We start from the raw sequence: 16,668 nt of genomic DNA on the forward strand, positions 1-16,668 counted from the left end.
TACGCGGAATCCCTTGTGTTCCCAGGGTGACAACAGAATCTCATTGTCAGGTGTTTAGTCGGATAAGGTCGCACACCTGAAAGGGATTAGCGTCTGCTTTTCATCAATGTAATGCTTTAAAAAGCGGTTCAGCAAAGGTGCGGCGGATCAACCAATTTAAATGCTAAACCCCTCTTTCTCTCTCTCTCTCTCTATCTCTCTCTATCTCTCTCTCTCTCTATCTCTCTCTCTCAGAAGATTGGGGCCGAGGGCTAAACACACATACTGATAAACAAATCAACATAGCTGTAAGGACTATGAGCGAGGGACAACAAACAAATGACGCTCGCCGCTCTACTTGTACACACAAGTACTGAGGAAACGGCGATATGACTCGCAAATGTGTTTGAGGCGAGCGGCCTTGTTTGGCGTGATAATGCTTCCAGTGTCGAGGTCCTCGGCTGGAAGGAGCCACCCTGGGGCCCCGTACTCGGCGCTGAACATGCTAGCCGTGTCTTCGTGATAACGGCAGGAGGAGGCCATTCAGAGATGTCACCGCTTTCTGGTGGCACGGAGCGCAGCCGCGGCCACTTGAGCGCGGCGCCGTCACCCAGGAGCGCGGCCACCGCTCGCCGTGGCGCGTCGAATCAGGGACCCACGACGTGACGTTACTCTCTGAGAGCGGCATGATGACCTCCATCCATCTCCTCTTCGTCGTCGGGAAACATTAGCGAAATACCAGTCAGCAGTGCGAGAAGCGGGACCACCGAGAGACGCCCTCCGCGGCGGCGGCGCGGCAGTGCATCAATGCCACCGGCCGGACCGTCTCTGTGCAAACACTTTGCGCTATAGACGCGCTGCTGTCGTGAGAATCCCATCTGCTGTCCCGCCACGTTGGCAAACAGCGGCGGCTCTCTCTGTGCGACACATAGCTGCCACGGCTTTCTCATCACAGATTCCCATTCGGTTTTATCTCCTCTCTGGCCATTTTAATCCAAAGTCATCTCTCTTTTTTTTTTTTTCATCATATACAGAACCAGGTAAGGACACAAGACTCATTGTTTCATAATCAGCCAGGCGCAACGAAGGTTTCCTGCTGCACACATTCAACTCGGTCATTCCGAACGCAATAACAAGCCGCAACGACGCCTTTTTTAAAAACCATATTGCCACATTTGACACGCGCCATGAAGCAGAGGCACGAGCGCTTTATGTCTTTCCAAAGCCTTTACGGGGCACCGTCCCAGAGAACTGGCAACAATTCCGTCCATTACCTCCATCAATCTGCGTTTGCTCCATCGGGCTCCGTTGATGTTGACTGTACGAGCGTCCCCTCGCTAGACGGGAGATTTTCGGAAGTAGAACTTTGTTGTTTTTTTTCCCCCCCGTCTAGTGTAGCAGCACACATGTCACCGTCAAGTGGTTTATGAAACCACCCGTTCCCCGACTCCGCTGCTGCCATCTAAATAATGAATACTGTGCCACTTGCAGTAATCCTCCGGCAGCCATTCCCAGAAAGAGAACAAAGTCAGACAGAGCACTCGTTGGCTCCCCTTCACTCCTCAAAACAAATAATGCTGATTCCTGAAAAAAAAAAAAAAACCCACTCAAGTGGCTCCGGCTCCAATGACGCTGCGCGTTAATGCCCAGCAGAACAGTAATGCAGTGGACTGTGTGGTTATTGCAGTGATTTCAAATTCTTGGCCACATCTAGGTCGGGAACTTCAAAGTTTTGCTCGGGCGTCTTTCTGAAAGCGACATCAAAGTGCAGGTAAGCCGATTTCAAAAGGCATCAAGAGCTATCGAGAAAGGGGGCAGTCGCTGCAAAGGGCACCTTCGGGCGTCCTATAATGAGTGCTAAGGAAGAGAAAAGACGGAGGAGGCAGGACAGTCGGGCGAAAAGAGAAATTACGGGCGAGAGGGGTGAGCTCATATGAAAGGTATCCTTAATTAGATGGAATGTTTGCCCTCGCCCACAAATTCCTTCATGTGGTGCCAGAAAAAAAAAAAAAAAAAAAAGCAAAACCCAGAGCTGATGGGTCTTGGGAGAAGCATCCGACTAAGTGGCCTTTTATTGAAGGATAAAAAGCTCCTCTTTGCTCTGTTCCCATCCACCGCCTCTGATTACGGATGATGTGAAGGCGGATGAAAGGGGGGCCAAGGAATTTTGACGTGTCCCTTTGTATGCAGATGCGATGACGGCGGTCTGGCGTTTTCCTGGCGACACCCAGGAACCGCCTCCTTCTAGTCAGCCAATTACACCAGGAAAAAAAAAAAACTCATGTTTTAGTGTATTAGAAAATAACAGAAAAGAGTCTGCGGGCAAACAATTATCACAGCCTCACGGTTTTCCAAATGCATCCTAAACGTGAACTATGATCCAAAGCGGTGCTACGGTTAAGTACTTCTATCAAGAAATGCATCAAACTTTGTCACTCGCGGCCGAGTTGACGGATGGAGCGGCGGCCTAATGAAAGCTGCGAGGCGGAAGGCAGATGAGATGAGTGCTGAGCTTTGACCCTGGACGTGAACGCAGCGAGGGCCCGGGGATCGCTGTCATAAAGCAGCTAAATGGCTTATTTCACCTCCAGCTCTGCTCGCCACCCACTGGCATCCCTGTTTGGATAATGACACCCAGCGAATGTCTGCGGTAAACAGGCGAATGAGCGGGCCCCCCCCCCACCCCCCCTTACCGGTCGCCACGACCATCATTACCGGCCGCCGTAGCAACAAACCATTAAAGGACATGCTGACGTTTATACTGGGATTCTTCTCGCGCATAAAAAGACATTTTGAAGCTGAGAAGATTTTACAGCAGAATGAAGCTTTCTTCTTCTTCCTCCCACGCTGACAGCGACGTTAGACGTTTGTTCGTTTAACACTCGGTTAGTATTTCAAATGCGTTCATGACTGAATTGTGGCAAATTGCGGCTCCCGCAACAATGTCACTTTTTTTTAAATCGATAGCACTCGTGTAGAGAATTTAATTCCATCTTCCAGCGCATTTCTTTTCTGGTCACATTTTTTCTTTTTAGTTCTCAAACTGTTGAAATGTTGAAAATAAATGGAAACTTTGCGGTTTGGCGGGTATTCAAACAGAAAAGTCACCTGTTAATTATGTCGGATCTGGGACGTATATTAGTAGTGTGTCATTATCGTAAATGATCTACAGATCTTCAAATTGAACTCCTCCTTTGTAATTATGCAGCGCATTTCATCTTTTAATTAACTCTCCTCAAAAGACACAGGTTGAACCTTTCAGGTGTGCCGATTTCTCGTCCACATTGTTTGACTGAGTTTTAATTAAAAACAAAGACTCACCGTCTCCCAGATGACATCACACTGTGGACAATTTCACACTCGTATGCTTTCCAAAAGCCTATTAAGATCTTCTCAGATGTACCTATGAAGATAATGTATCAACAGTAATGTCAGCTTTGTGACACGAGCGCCGCGTTCTTCCTGCTTATCTAATAAATGTCATGTGTCCACATGAAGAGGACGGACGTATCCCTGTGTGCTGTGCATCTATCCAACTACAGGTGCACTGTGCGTTTTGGGGACCGGAGGATGTCCACACAATAGATCCTGTTAAGTAAAACACATCCCTTTTTAATAACAATATACACAGAGGCATCTCTTCAATGCTCGCCTCGAGGGCACTTTGTGGCAATCTTAAAGAAGAAGATAAAACGATTACTGAACTAACGGGATCATGGGGGCCGAAAATAAATCGAGTAAGAATCTAATAATATTTGCAGATGTTTGGTTTTGACATTTAAAGCTGCTGCTGTGGTTCATAACCGGATATGAGCTGAACCTCTGACGTCAGGAGGATGAAGCCCAACAAACGAGTAACAAACAAGTAGTCCTCGTGCAGACAGCACATGCACGAAACAACAGCTCATCCTTTCATTACATAAATTATAGAACAGTTCATCCGAAAGCCACATCATAATGCACAAAAGCCTTTGTCGGCGAAGGCTCTCGCAGGCCCTGAGGTCCTGTCATGTGTTCGCCAGTAAGACGGAGAGGAAAATAGGACCCACAGAGCTGCCTGGTGAGACATGAGATAAGAAAACTGGAGCAGAAACGGCTGAGACTCTTCTGTTAATGCGAATTGTGCGCAGCTTTGGTCCACGGAGAGATCCGCGAACAAGAAAGCCGGCCTGCGCAGCGTATTGATGGCCCATCTTCACGCGACAGGGATTGATGCTGCTGAAGCTATTGTTCTGATTGCACGAGTGCTGAATGTCACCAGGAGAACCTCTCCTCTACAGCATGTATGGAGGTACATTTGCCTTGCTCTCTAGGGACGAAACCCCCCTTTTTTTCCAACCGCTGACATATAAAGATGGCGGGATTCCAGTCTAACGACCTCCTCAGCATCAAGTCCGGCCCCTCCAATTACCCCTTCACAGCGCTGCACCGGCAAACAGGGCCAGAGACTGCTACAGCGAGAGGAAAACCACCACGGGGCTTCAGAATCACACAACTGATTGGTGTTAAAATGAACAAATGCACGCACAAAGTAATTCATCATTTCCCACTCGCGCAGGCGGCTCCATGCATACATACCTCTGTGCACAAGTCACCTCGCAGCCAGAGAAATGATTCATTGTGATGCATCATAAGAAGCAAAGGCTCATTGCATGGACCCGCTCACATTTACCCGCAACTATGACCCTTTGCAGGATGTGACTTATTCCTGCGTTGATGCATCTGCTCGGCTTGCGTTGGCCACCACTCGCCTCGCACAGCGATTACTCCTCGTCTTCGTAGCTATTGGTCCGCTAAGCACTTCAATCCATCTCTGTCTCCGAGGCCGTGACGTCAACCCCAAATGATTAATCAAAAGGTAGTCAACACGCAAAAAGCAGCAGCTAAGGTCCCCTGGTGGCCTGCGTTGCCCAAAGTACTTCAAGGATGTCACGTTAAACGGGGAACTCATTTCCAAACACAGCACGAGAAATACAACGGGAACGTCTTATCGCTCCGATGCATTCCTGAGAGCTCACGGCAACACGCTGTAATATCGCATTTCATACAATATTAAAACCCCTCCTTTCCGTTTGTTCCACGTAGTGGAGGAGTGCCTTTGATGCTGTGAGCAAAAGTATAATCATTGTATCCTGTGTGTTTATGTAAAAACAGAAATGAGCCTCTCAGTATGTTTCCAGGTGACCGTAAAGCTCGCGGCGGGACGTGCAAGGCGCCGTGTTTTCAACGTGTTGGGCCACTGCACAATGTCTAACGCAACCCTCAACCGCCCCCCCCCCCCCCTCATAAGAAGGAGAGGATCCCCGAGGGGAATGACAGGATTACGATTGGCTGTAGCGTCCTCCGGCAGCAGTAAGGCCCCGGCTAGCCGAGGAGATGCCCGCGCACGTCCCCCCGCCGTGAATTACACATCCAAGTTGTTCACAGACACAATTTGTGTCCAGATTTGTCGATCCAGATGTCCAGCAAAAGACAAGGATAAAAATACAGTGAAAAAAAAAACAGAACGTAACCCAGATGAGAAGATGCCGGTTCATTTATTCGCTACGGGATGGAAGAAGTTACCTTAAGGATGGCGCGTGGCGATCCCCCGCTGAGGCTTCACTGTACCAGCGTCCACTCGTCAAGCTGCGATGCTGCTTTGTGTGAGACGCACAGGCGCTCCGGATCTCCTCCTCCTCCTCCTCCCACCACCGCACGAGCTTCACAACAGCCCACAACCGCACCGGCACATGGACGGCGCTCAAACCCAGTGGACCGGAAAGTCACACCAGCAGCGCTCTAGTTGCACGCCGCCGCCGCCGCCACCGCTGCATGCCGCACTCTCCAGCAGCTCCCTACCTCCTCTTATCCTTTCTTCTCTTCCCTTTTTCTTTTTGCTCAATCTCACGGGCTTCCCCCCCCCCACACCCCCGCACCCCTTCCCCTCCTGGTGTGAGCCGGCAGACGAGAGAGAGCGCTCGGCGATTCGCACCACTCTATCACGGATCGTGTTACGCTGTCTGGCTGTGGCGGCGATCACGGATGATAGGCTGAGGGGGCTTTTCCGCGTGCGTGTTTACCCCTCGGAAGAAGAAGTAGCGGGAGAAGGACGGAGAGGGAGGAGGGAGGACGGGGGGGGGGGGGGGGGGGAGGCAGCCTTTAAACACAACAATCTGGAATGTAATCAAAAAAGAGAAAGGATCATCAAGCCAGGTGACGGGCTGTTGGCGTGGACGCATGCGGGGGAGCGTGATGGTGAGCAGACCTCAGCGTGCTGCTTTGAGAGGCTCGGATGAATCACATTAAACAACAATCCGGGATTCATCTTTGTTTTGCTCATATACATAATGAATGGTCTTATTATTGAACTATTTCGTGACATCCGAGGCTTATTAGAATGCACGGCGGCGTGCGATGGGGTTCACGCGGCTGCGTGAAAAGGCGCTAAAAAGCTTGTGATGATTTGATCACAGATGAACATTTGAACAATGAGTCTGCCGGGGCTGAGACCGTCCTCGCTTTGATCCACTCTTGTTTGCTTACTTTTAAAGCATTTTGAAAAGGAGGCAAAATATTTGACGGGCTTTTTGCGAGACGCTTTCTTCAAACCGCCGCTCTTAATCAAAAGAACCGACTTTCTCCCACATGGTCGTCTCTGAGCTGAAACGGCCGCTTCCTCGTTAGCTTCTTTTGATGTAGCATAAATAAAGGGGGGGGGGGTCTAAATACTGGTAAACAGTATCACTATGTCCCTCTGTTAGATGGTATATTTTATCATTTACTTCTTCCATGCTGAGAAGTCTTTAAAAACGCAATACGCATGAAAACAGATCGGTCAGGGGAAGACCCGATATTTATACACTGGCTGATTAATAGAAAATCGTCTCCTGGCTGGCGTTGACTTTTTTTATCTGCCTGCCTGGGAAAAAATAAAAAAAATATTTTGCTTTCGAGTGAAATTCGAAATCTTGGAAATTGAACGGAGCACATTCCGTCAAACTCTGCCCTCTATTAGCGGCTCGGAAAACTGTCCAAGACTTGTTGTTTATCTGAAGGTCCTCCCGAGGCAGCTTCAGACATTGACAAAGACTCAGAGCTGCACTCAAACTTCAGCTTCAATAGGAATCCACGAAGAAATCTATTCAGATAAGAATACCAATAGAAGGCTGAATTTACTTTCAATTTAATATTACCGTTCCATCAAAGCTTTAGGACTCACAAAAGACATAAATACGCAAGGTCTGAGTTCAATACTATCCTTCAAGCTGCAGAAAAATTGACTTTCCCATAATGCAACAGGATAGCATCTTCCATCAGACCCTGCCTGCCTCCTAAACGGCACATCCAGTTTGTAACTCCAACGCTTCCAGTTAAAAAGGTTAACTACCCGCAGAGAGAAGGATTCATATTCTCTTTTGCAGATCGTTTCCACCGCTTTTCCCATTTTAAGCGTTGCGATGACAGACACAAGATTATTTTCTTCACTCGAAGTCGCTTTTGAAAGACCTGCAGTCTCTGACTTATCTATGAAATCATCTCTTGGAAAATACGACAACTTAATAATTGAATAACGAAACACACTTTATTGTGACACTACCGCTACAAAACATTTCATATGATGTTACGGCCCATTTTACCTCGATCACCACATTCCAGATCACCGTGTTAAATCACACAGCTCACACCAGCACGCGTGTCAACTCTAGCAACTCTGCAAAGCATGCTAATTTAACACCAACCAACCGCTTCAATCCAGGTGCCAAGAAATAAACTGCATGTGAAGTCATTCAGCCTGCATGTGCTGCGATGTGCTGCGTGAGTAAAGGGAGGGGTGGTGAATATATATGTGCTCCAAACTCTTTCAAGATGAAATTATTAAATAAACAAAAGTAATTATTTTAATTTATGATAAGAAATGTTGTACTTTTAAGCAAAAATTACACGCGTGTCCAACTTGTGTGTCTAAAATGTAAATGTATTCTTATGATCTACATTTAAAAACAGGCCTAATGAGACATGCAGTGCCGCACTGCATCATATCTGCACAATCAACCCGAGCATTCATCTGTTTTTCTCAAAATGAATTATGGCGCGGGCTCAGCGGTCGGTAATACGCCACTTTCATCAACGACCAACAACTCAAACAGCAAAGGGCCGATGCGTCTTCTTTGAAGGTGGACATCAAGAGTGACGCCTCTGGGGTGGAGAACAAGGGAGGGCTTCCCGGTGCGAGCACACAGCGGCTCAAAGAGCCCGGTCACGCCCGCGGACTCGAGTGGGGGAACATGATACAGGAGTTTGCCGCGCGGCCCTTGTAATACTGGACTGGCCCAGTTCTGTGCGGGGTTGAGGGAAGGTTCCCGCCGAGTGGCCCAAATGATCATATTCACCATCCGTCCTGGAGAAAAAAACGCCGTCAGACACCTGCTACAGGACGCACTATTTTAAGATGGGAGGCCTTTCTGCATCGGTCATTTGGGGAACACCTCGGAGACGATGTCGATTGCTAATCTTTCGGGAACAACAAACGGCCTCATTGTGATTCCCACAGGGGGCGCCTGAGACACGCGGGTAACGGAACGCTTTGTTCACAATTCCAACAACAAGTGTTTATACTGGAGAGGGCACGGTTTGTACAATACAGGGTTTGTGCATGTGTTAAAAGAGCGAGACACAAAGGGAACACTGTGTACTGGGGGGCTTGGTTGGGAATACTGTAATTGGGAGCAGGGAGAGTAGCCGAGGACGTGGTGGGCTTGGTTTTGGTCCGTTTGGGGAATAAAATCGGAATCTTTTGAAATATACGCCTTTTAACCGCCACCCGTCCGTGTTGATCCATCGCCTGTCAGAGGAGGATTACGCCGAAAGCCCACCTGGACACGGAGCTACCTGCAGCCAAGTGGATCTTTTTGCCACAGCGCCTCGTGCAAACAAAGGGGGGGCGGGAGGAGGAGGAGAAGGAATCCGCACTGGCAACGATGCTGCAGTCATTTTCCTCCGGGGGAAACGGGCCAGAATCTTCTTCACATTATACACTTCGTTCCCCGGCTGAAGGGGGGAAATAGACTTTCTTTTTCACTAAAGAGCTGTTGCTAGATAATGGCAATTCAAACCAGTTGGAATTTGGACGAGCCAAAGCTGTCTGATGTGTGTGGGGGGGTCCGAGGGGGGGTGGGGGGGGCAGTTCTCTTTGCTCTCCTTGTGCTCCATGGTCTCAGTCCAGCTGGCCTTTAGAATATGGATTATGTGTTGCCGCACCCGGGCTCTCTCGCTCCATGGGGGGGCTGGACTGGGAACCCGGCTTCGGCGGACTCCCCGCCGAGACCCCTGGGTGAGAGGACGCCGGGAGCCCCCCCCCCCCCCCCCCCCCTCGGGTTCTCAAGGCCGCGTCGTTGAGAATGCAGCGGGGTGTTTCCCAGACCGGCACCATACGTCCGTGTGTGAGAAAGAAAACTAGCGACATTTAAAAAAAAAAAAAAAATGTAAAGACCGTGAAAAGCGGGATGGTGGTTGGTTGGTTGGTTGGTTGGTTGGTTGGTGGGGGAGGGAGGAGAGTGAAAAAGGCGAGCTAGAAGCAGCGACCATGATCGTGGCACTGCCAATCACAACGCCCGCTCGCTGGAGGGGGAAAAGAAAAGGGGGGAGAATAGAAAAAAGACCCCTGGGAGTTTTACCTTTAGAGAGTCCGGGCAGATACAAAGCATCCAAATGGCCGCCGTGTGCCGCTGCGTTCCCCCGGCTGAAGTTAACCAGGGGGTCCTAATGTCGAGTGCCAGCAGCGGACACAAAGGTGGCACGGCGTGGCTAAATGGGGCAGGTGATTTCCCATCTCCTCCACTGGCCTCCAGGCACAGCCAATCACTGCTGGGAAGGAGCGGCGCCCCAGCCTGGAAGCCGGGGCGGCCCGAGTGGAAGGTGGCTGCAGAGGGAGCCGGAGTCTATCTGGGACCATGCATTATTCACAGGCACCACTACGGCACTAAGACCTCCACAAAGGAAAGGCCTCGGGTTCCATCAGCGCCGACTTGTTTCCAATCTATTATTGATGGCAACACTACACCCTATACTTTTCCCTGATTTACTGGATTCTATCATTGTTTCTATAATAAAGGCTATTTCCAGTAAAGTCAGAGAAAATGGGTGGAATATTTCCAAGCGCGCTGCCAGCGGGGGCTTATTTCAATGAATCTTTTAGATTCACAACTCGTGAAGCATTACTCCGGTACTAAAAGGAACGTTTTTTTTTTTTTTTGTAAGCGTGTGCCCACCCTTACATGTGTAGCGGCACCTGAAACACGAGGGTGATTCATCCATCATGTCAGAGGTGGGTTTCTGTGCAAATTTAATTTCAGCATGGAGACCTCAAGCAAGACCTAAGTGAAATAAACGAGCCATCCAATTACCACATTATGATCACATGCAGCCACCTCTTACAAAACGTCCCCGTGAGCAGCCCCCCCAGTGACTGAACCGGAGCGGATGCTCCTTTGCAAAACCAGTGCCATCTTGTTTTATTGTTTTATGTTAGAGGGGAAGGGTCACCCATTGAGCCCTCACAGCACAGACATTATTTTTGCTAATATCAGACAGACATCTTGTATTGCAAAATGGACCGAGAACATTTAAAGGAGTGATGCAACGACAATGCACGGCCGTTAAATGATATTACCATTTATTTATAGTCTTCAATTGTATCTGGTGAGCTTGATTATTGGTATTTTAAAGTGTCAGTTCTTCAACCCAGAGGCGGTTGCTTGGAATTTCAAGCCACATTATTACCACGCACACATCAAAGATCTCGCCTAAATCTCTGCAGAACACAATCAATCTGCTCACTATGCAGGGCCGGGACAGCGGGCCGTCTCTCCCTTTGAGGGTGTCGACGCGTTTGACCGATGTGCAGTCGATCCCCCAGATTGTGGCTAATCATCATTACCGGCTGCTGAAACAATGACTTTCCTTCAGCCCGCTCGGCTTGGAGAAGGACACCGGGGACCCGCCGGTTTTTCTTACGGGGGCTTAACACTTGAGTCTGGATTTGAGGAATTAAGGCAGACTTGGACCCAACAAAACGTGCACTCTGATCATCCATCCAAGTCATCGACTGCGGCCTGCATCGCACTGTAAAATCTCTCATGAATTAAACAAAATTCAGCCACGGGTCTGGTGTTTTTCCGGGCGTGTGTGGAAGTGTTGACGTTTCAGTCGGGGGAATTGTATTTCGTGCATTTGCAGCCAGAAAACAAACGACGCCTGCTGCATGTTGCTAAGAGAAAATACAAAATGCGTGAAAAGAACAATGGGAGGGAAATGAGCACAGATGCATAGCGGAAGGTATTTGGGGAATTCTCCAAAATGGACAGCGGATTATGAAAAATGACTTCTTCCTTACGGTGCTTAAAGGTTATGTCTCTATTACACAGAGAGCAAAATGTCAGCACTATCCCCTGAAAGAGCCAAGACCATGATATTAATGGAGAGTCCAGGGGACGGGCTTCCCCTGACTGAATTTCCCCTCGACTGGACACATTATTCATTTAGCTGTCAGCCGGCACCTGGCGCTTGTAACACCAACATCTACAAGCTAAAGGACGGAGGGGAAAGGGCCCACCCTGCTAGGCGGCCAGTGGCCAAACCAACTCTCCATTCAAGTAGAAACTAAAGTAGTCGCCCAGGACTCGACGGGGCCTGATGTTCAGTTTTGTAGCTAATATCGTAGTTTCAATCGGCTCTTGGCTTCCTCCGAGTCTAAACCAAGGACGGAGGGGTTGAAACGTGGAGATGCTGCTTTATATTTAGTCCTTTAGACCGCAGACGCCCTCATCACATTTCTCAAAGCAATCATCGGAGCATTTCTCCGTGTAATCTAACCGCGTAACTCCACTTAGAAGACAAACGACAAAGAACGTCGTGTTGTACGGAAATGTGATGAACCCGGACAGGGCGACGTAATGGATTACAGAGCGAGTCATCAGTCACTTTATCTCCGATGCAAAGCGGCCTTTGCTTTGTGAGCAATATTATTTTCGTGCCGAGGTAAATGTGTTGCGTCGGGAAGCAGAGGGTGGAAGAGAAATTCTCTCTCTCGAGCTGTTTTAATGAAGTCCCAAATGCCATCCTCGTACGTCTTTCAAGAGCAAACTCCCAGAGAGTCCTCTGCAAGCCCGAGCGTCCCTCAGTGAGTCTTCGACTGATAAGAAAACAAGCTGCTTCAGTGAGAGGCAGCCTAACCAGGGAAACATAAACAGTGCACGCCATAAAGGGGTCAGGGGCGGCCAGTAAACAGGTGGTTGGGTCTGTTAAAGTCGATGCAGCGAGTTCTGATTAGGAGCCGCTTTCCTGCTGGAAAAATAGTTCAGTAAAGGAATAGTTTTGGCCAACGCTTTGCCAAGAAGGACTTCAATCATCGCCGTCTTGTAATTCATTTGCAATTACCCCTCACTGCTACATTTTTATAAAGAGGCTAATAGAAAAGGGGATTTTACGGCACCACCATTACAGAGAAAATTGTCATTCAGTGTTTCTGGTGAGTGCAGCAAAGAGTGTCGGCGGCGCAGTTTAAATTAGAGCCAACACGATTTTCTCACAACAATAGTGAGGAGCGGGTCGGGGCGCAGGGGGGGGGGGGCATCCAATTACTAAGGTGCCGTGCGTGTCATCTTGACACCACATTTGGGTTTCTCCAACAACGTATTAAATACACCACCAGTAATGATTGACTCGCCATCGTAGCCGTTTCTGTGTCCGGTGTCACACAAACAGCCCAATGCCGCGTCAATATGGCGACTAATACGTCTACTCCGACAACCGCTTAGGAGCTGGTTTTACTGCGCCTGAAATCAAGCAGCAACTTTTGTCACATTCATATGCTTTGGGTTCACATTTGGGCTCTTGCACCTGGACACGCCTTTAATTTCCCCAACCAATTCTTTAAATCATTTTTATTCCATTCCTAGATGAAGTTCAAGGAGAAGAAAGTAAAGTAAAAAGAAGCCACGTTGTCTTGAATCACTATTTAACTTGTATTAAATGGCCACAGGGAAACTTTGCACATCGGCGGCTCCAAATGGCAGCAAAATGTGAGCTTCAGCTCCGAGGAACCGTGTAACATGTCGAGAGCAAACTGTCGGCAGCAAGCTCGCGTTTGCCCAGCTGGCCCGTCTGAGCACTTTAAACCCGGCGATAGCAAAGCCAGGGGAGAGACGTCAGAGCAAACTGTCGTGAGTCCGGCTCGTAACCAAGATGTTAAAATGTGTCTGTTTTAGGCCAAAATGCCCCAGAAATAATAATTAGCACAGTATGTGAATATGTGCTGTTTTCCCCAAGTTATCTCTGATAACAACTCATTTTTAGGTTGTTGGTAGATTAAAAAAGGAAAAACATTTCAAGCTGTCCCCACCGGCTTTGGGAAATTGTGATATGCATTTTTCTATATTTCCTAGAAGTTAAACTAAACCCAAGAATTAATTAAAATAAATAACTAAAAATTAATTGACTATGAAAATAATGACTATTTCCCATTTAAATGTGTTAACTTGGACTGAAAAGCAGCAGCTTGCGTTTGACAACAATCAGAATGGACATACACAGTGTTGTTTAGCCACATTAGCTTTTCGAATGGAACCCCACGCTGTTGTCACCCTTTGGAGCTGCCACGCAGACAGCTTCTCCAGGTAATGTAGGGCGAGACAATGGGCGGAAACTGCTCTCCCCTATTTGCCAAATGGTGTGTCCTCTAATGCCCCGGTGCTGCTGTGGCGTGGGCGGCTGGGGCCTCTAAAAGGATGCATCGGTCTAATAAGACGAATGGGCTCTGACCCCGGAGCTGCTAAAAGACAACCCGGCCAATTTATCCGAGTGACCTCTACGCTTGGCAGCGACGTCCCTCACCTCTGTTGGAAGCCTTTGGGGAGGATCAATAGCATAGAGGCAAAAACACTCAAAAACAGCTGGAAGCTGGGATACAATCACGCAAAGTCCTGCGTTTCTTTCTGTATTTACTAAACAGTGTCTTTGCTCTGGAGACAATAGCACAACTGTCTTTACCGTGGGGAAACATGCATAATGTGATCTGGGGTATAGTGAGTTTTCTTTTAAATATATTTACATTACTGTGGGGCAACTGAATCGCCCCGAAATCAAATCACGCGATCTCAAATCACAGACGGCCGATGTAGAGCAAGATGTCCGCCGTGTGCTCGCCCATCGGTAACCGCATTACCCAGACCCGGCCGCTGCACGCCGAGAAGTGCGCTTTGAGTTAAACGAAGGATTCCGTTTCACGTTCCGTTCGTTGGGTTGGGTCAAACCGAGATGGCGCCCAGCTCCGATAGGTGGAGGCGGCACGCGAAGAGGAGACCCTTTTCCCCTATTGAGCACGACCGGGTTTACGCGGTGTACGATATCAATCGGCCTCAAATCCATAACTGCAAAGTGCTTAGGTTTGCACGGGTGATTAGATGAATTGAACTGAGAACAGTCTGTTACTTGAGCATCTCCTCCCGGCGCGGATACCTAATGCCTTTGCCTCCGCCTCTGGAGTGACCACAGTCCTGGGATGCTTCGCCCCGGGCACTTGGCCAGAGAGCTTTATGTATTCTGATACCATTCATTTTTAATCAGGGCCAGAAAATACGTCCAAGCCTCATGCAGGCAGCCTCGGCCACCAGACATCCATTTTGCTCTATTCCAATTGATCTGGCAGCTCTCCTCATTTTTGAGTGTATACGTTGATTGTTAATGCCGCTAACGTCTCAGAGCGAGAACTGCTGCACCGCTCATTTAAAATGCGCTGCCCCCCCCCCCTCCCTCCCTCCTCGCCTGTATTTTGAGCAGCAGCAGAATTGCGTCTTTCACCACTAAGGAAAATAGTGTAGCGACTGAAAAATACTGCGTGCGTTCAGCTCATTCCACGTCGAGGTGCTCGACTCGGAGGGATTCTTCACATGGCTGCCGAGGAGGAAGGACACGCGAGGGGAAGGGGGAGGGGGGGGAGGGGTGTCTTCTTCAGTGGCGTAATGAGTTTGACAATGAAAGTGACACTGCGTCCTCCCCGGACCGTGCTGTGTGATCAATCATAACAACGGCTCACCATTTCCTCCTCTGGATACTGACCCTTCTCCCTTCGGGATGCGAAGTGTGTGTGTGTGTGTGTGTGTGTAGTAGTCTGAGGCTCTGTGTGTGTGTGTGTGTGTGTCTCTGGGTTTGATTGGGCCCTCGTCCTCTTCCCAATCTCCCATTGAAGTCCTGCGTAGCCGTCAGGGAGTCCTTTAGCAGGGGGGCTTTTCACCACAAACTGCAAAGAAATGCCCAATAGATGGAAAACAGATCTATTTCGTTGTCTCATTTTAAGCTTAAGAGTTATTTTGGAGAAGTGTGAGACATTAAGCTTATACGTTTTAAATGTTGATTTGATGATGTTATTCCTGAGAGAAGAACTGCCAAGATGTAAATATCCAGTATGGAGGGAGATTATTTTAGTTATCAGCAGCCCACTTGCTGTCATTTCTGTGCCTTTTTTCCTGTGTGTGCAGCAGCAGAACTCAAGTGAAAAAAATCGTACATTATTGGTACTATCAAATTTTCTTAATATTCTTCAGCTACAAATGTCCAATGTCGGCAATGCAGCGTCTAGACACATTTTATAGCCATTTTTATGCCACTCTTAATTGTTAACACGGTGGAGGTACCGCCTATAACGTCCTAACAACGACATAAAAATCGGATCAATACAGAAACACATCTGGACAATAACTCAAGTGAAGATGAGGGTTTTTTAAAGCCACTGAATTTCAGACTGCAAAAAGAAATCTTATATTTTTACATGGTGCAATTCTCCTGGAAATAGTGATATTCATTAGATACTTTGAATACTCAAAATAGTTTTTATTACGAATACCATTAACGAGTCAATAAATAATTAAAGAAAATTACAAAATAAATTACATAAATATCTAAACATTGACTATTGATGAAATAAAGATTAAATAAAAAATTTTTACCCGTAAATATACAGAGGTGGTGAGAGTACTTTCAGCTGTGTGAGGTCCACAGGTCTTCGCCTGTGAGGAACCTGCTTCAGCAGCAGTTAAGTTTACTACCGTCAGTCCTTCCTCTTTCTACTCCTCCATGTGGACTACTGGGGCCGGACACCAAGATCCGGGCTGTGGTATCGTTTCTTTTTTAAATTATAAAGACCTTTATAAAATGTATTTCATAGGGTTTCATTTGATTGCCTTTGGTAAATGATATATGAATAAATAGAGATTTTCTTTGTTCTTATTTTGAGACGTTACAACTGCAGGTAAAATAAAGAGAATAGAAATAATAAGCGAATCGAAACACGTGTCCTGTTCCTGCCTTTGCTCTGCTCGTGTCTGCCTAAGAGTTTAAAGTGGGATGAATAGTGTTTTATGTGTTCTAAAGAGAACATTCTTGTACAGGACTCCACCAGCATCTTTCACCTCATTAACCCAGGCAAATATTAGACTATTTGATGGAGGAAAACTCGATTAAGATCGAAGCCCTTTGATTTGTGGTATTGTTTGAGCTGCATGAAGCATGATGAAAATCCTCTGAAATCCTGTTTGAAGTCAAGGCCATTTCGATGAAACATTTATTTGTGCACCTATAAAAGACTCCAGCACACTTCCACTGCAGATGAAAAGATCCAGCGGTATAATTTGTAGGTAAAATGTGCTTTTAAAT

General features: G+C 47.7%; 1 protein-coding gene across 8 annotated transcripts in view; it reads right to left on the minus strand.

The window, feature by feature from the left end:
• Positions 1-16,668, minus strand: part of LOC120817311 (teneurin-3) — a 109,975-nt gene that overhangs the window by 73,392 nt on the left and 19,915 nt on the right. Inside the window, exon 1 of one of the 8 annotated variants that reach the window (XM_078102031.1) lies at positions 5,545-5,934. The exons of the other annotated variants lie outside the window; for them this stretch is intronic. The gene's annotated coding sequence lies outside the window, so the exon portion shown is untranslated. Of the gene's footprint in view, positions 1-5,544; positions 5,935-16,668 lie in introns of those variants that run through there. 8 annotated transcript variants of the gene reach the window in all.

Source organism: Gasterosteus aculeatus, chromosome 4 (genome assembly GCF_964276395.1).
Source record: "Gasterosteus aculeatus chromosome 4, fGasAcu3.hap1.1, whole genome shotgun sequence".
Lineage (NCBI taxonomy): Eukaryota > Metazoa > Chordata > Actinopteri > Perciformes > Gasterosteidae > Gasterosteus > Gasterosteus aculeatus.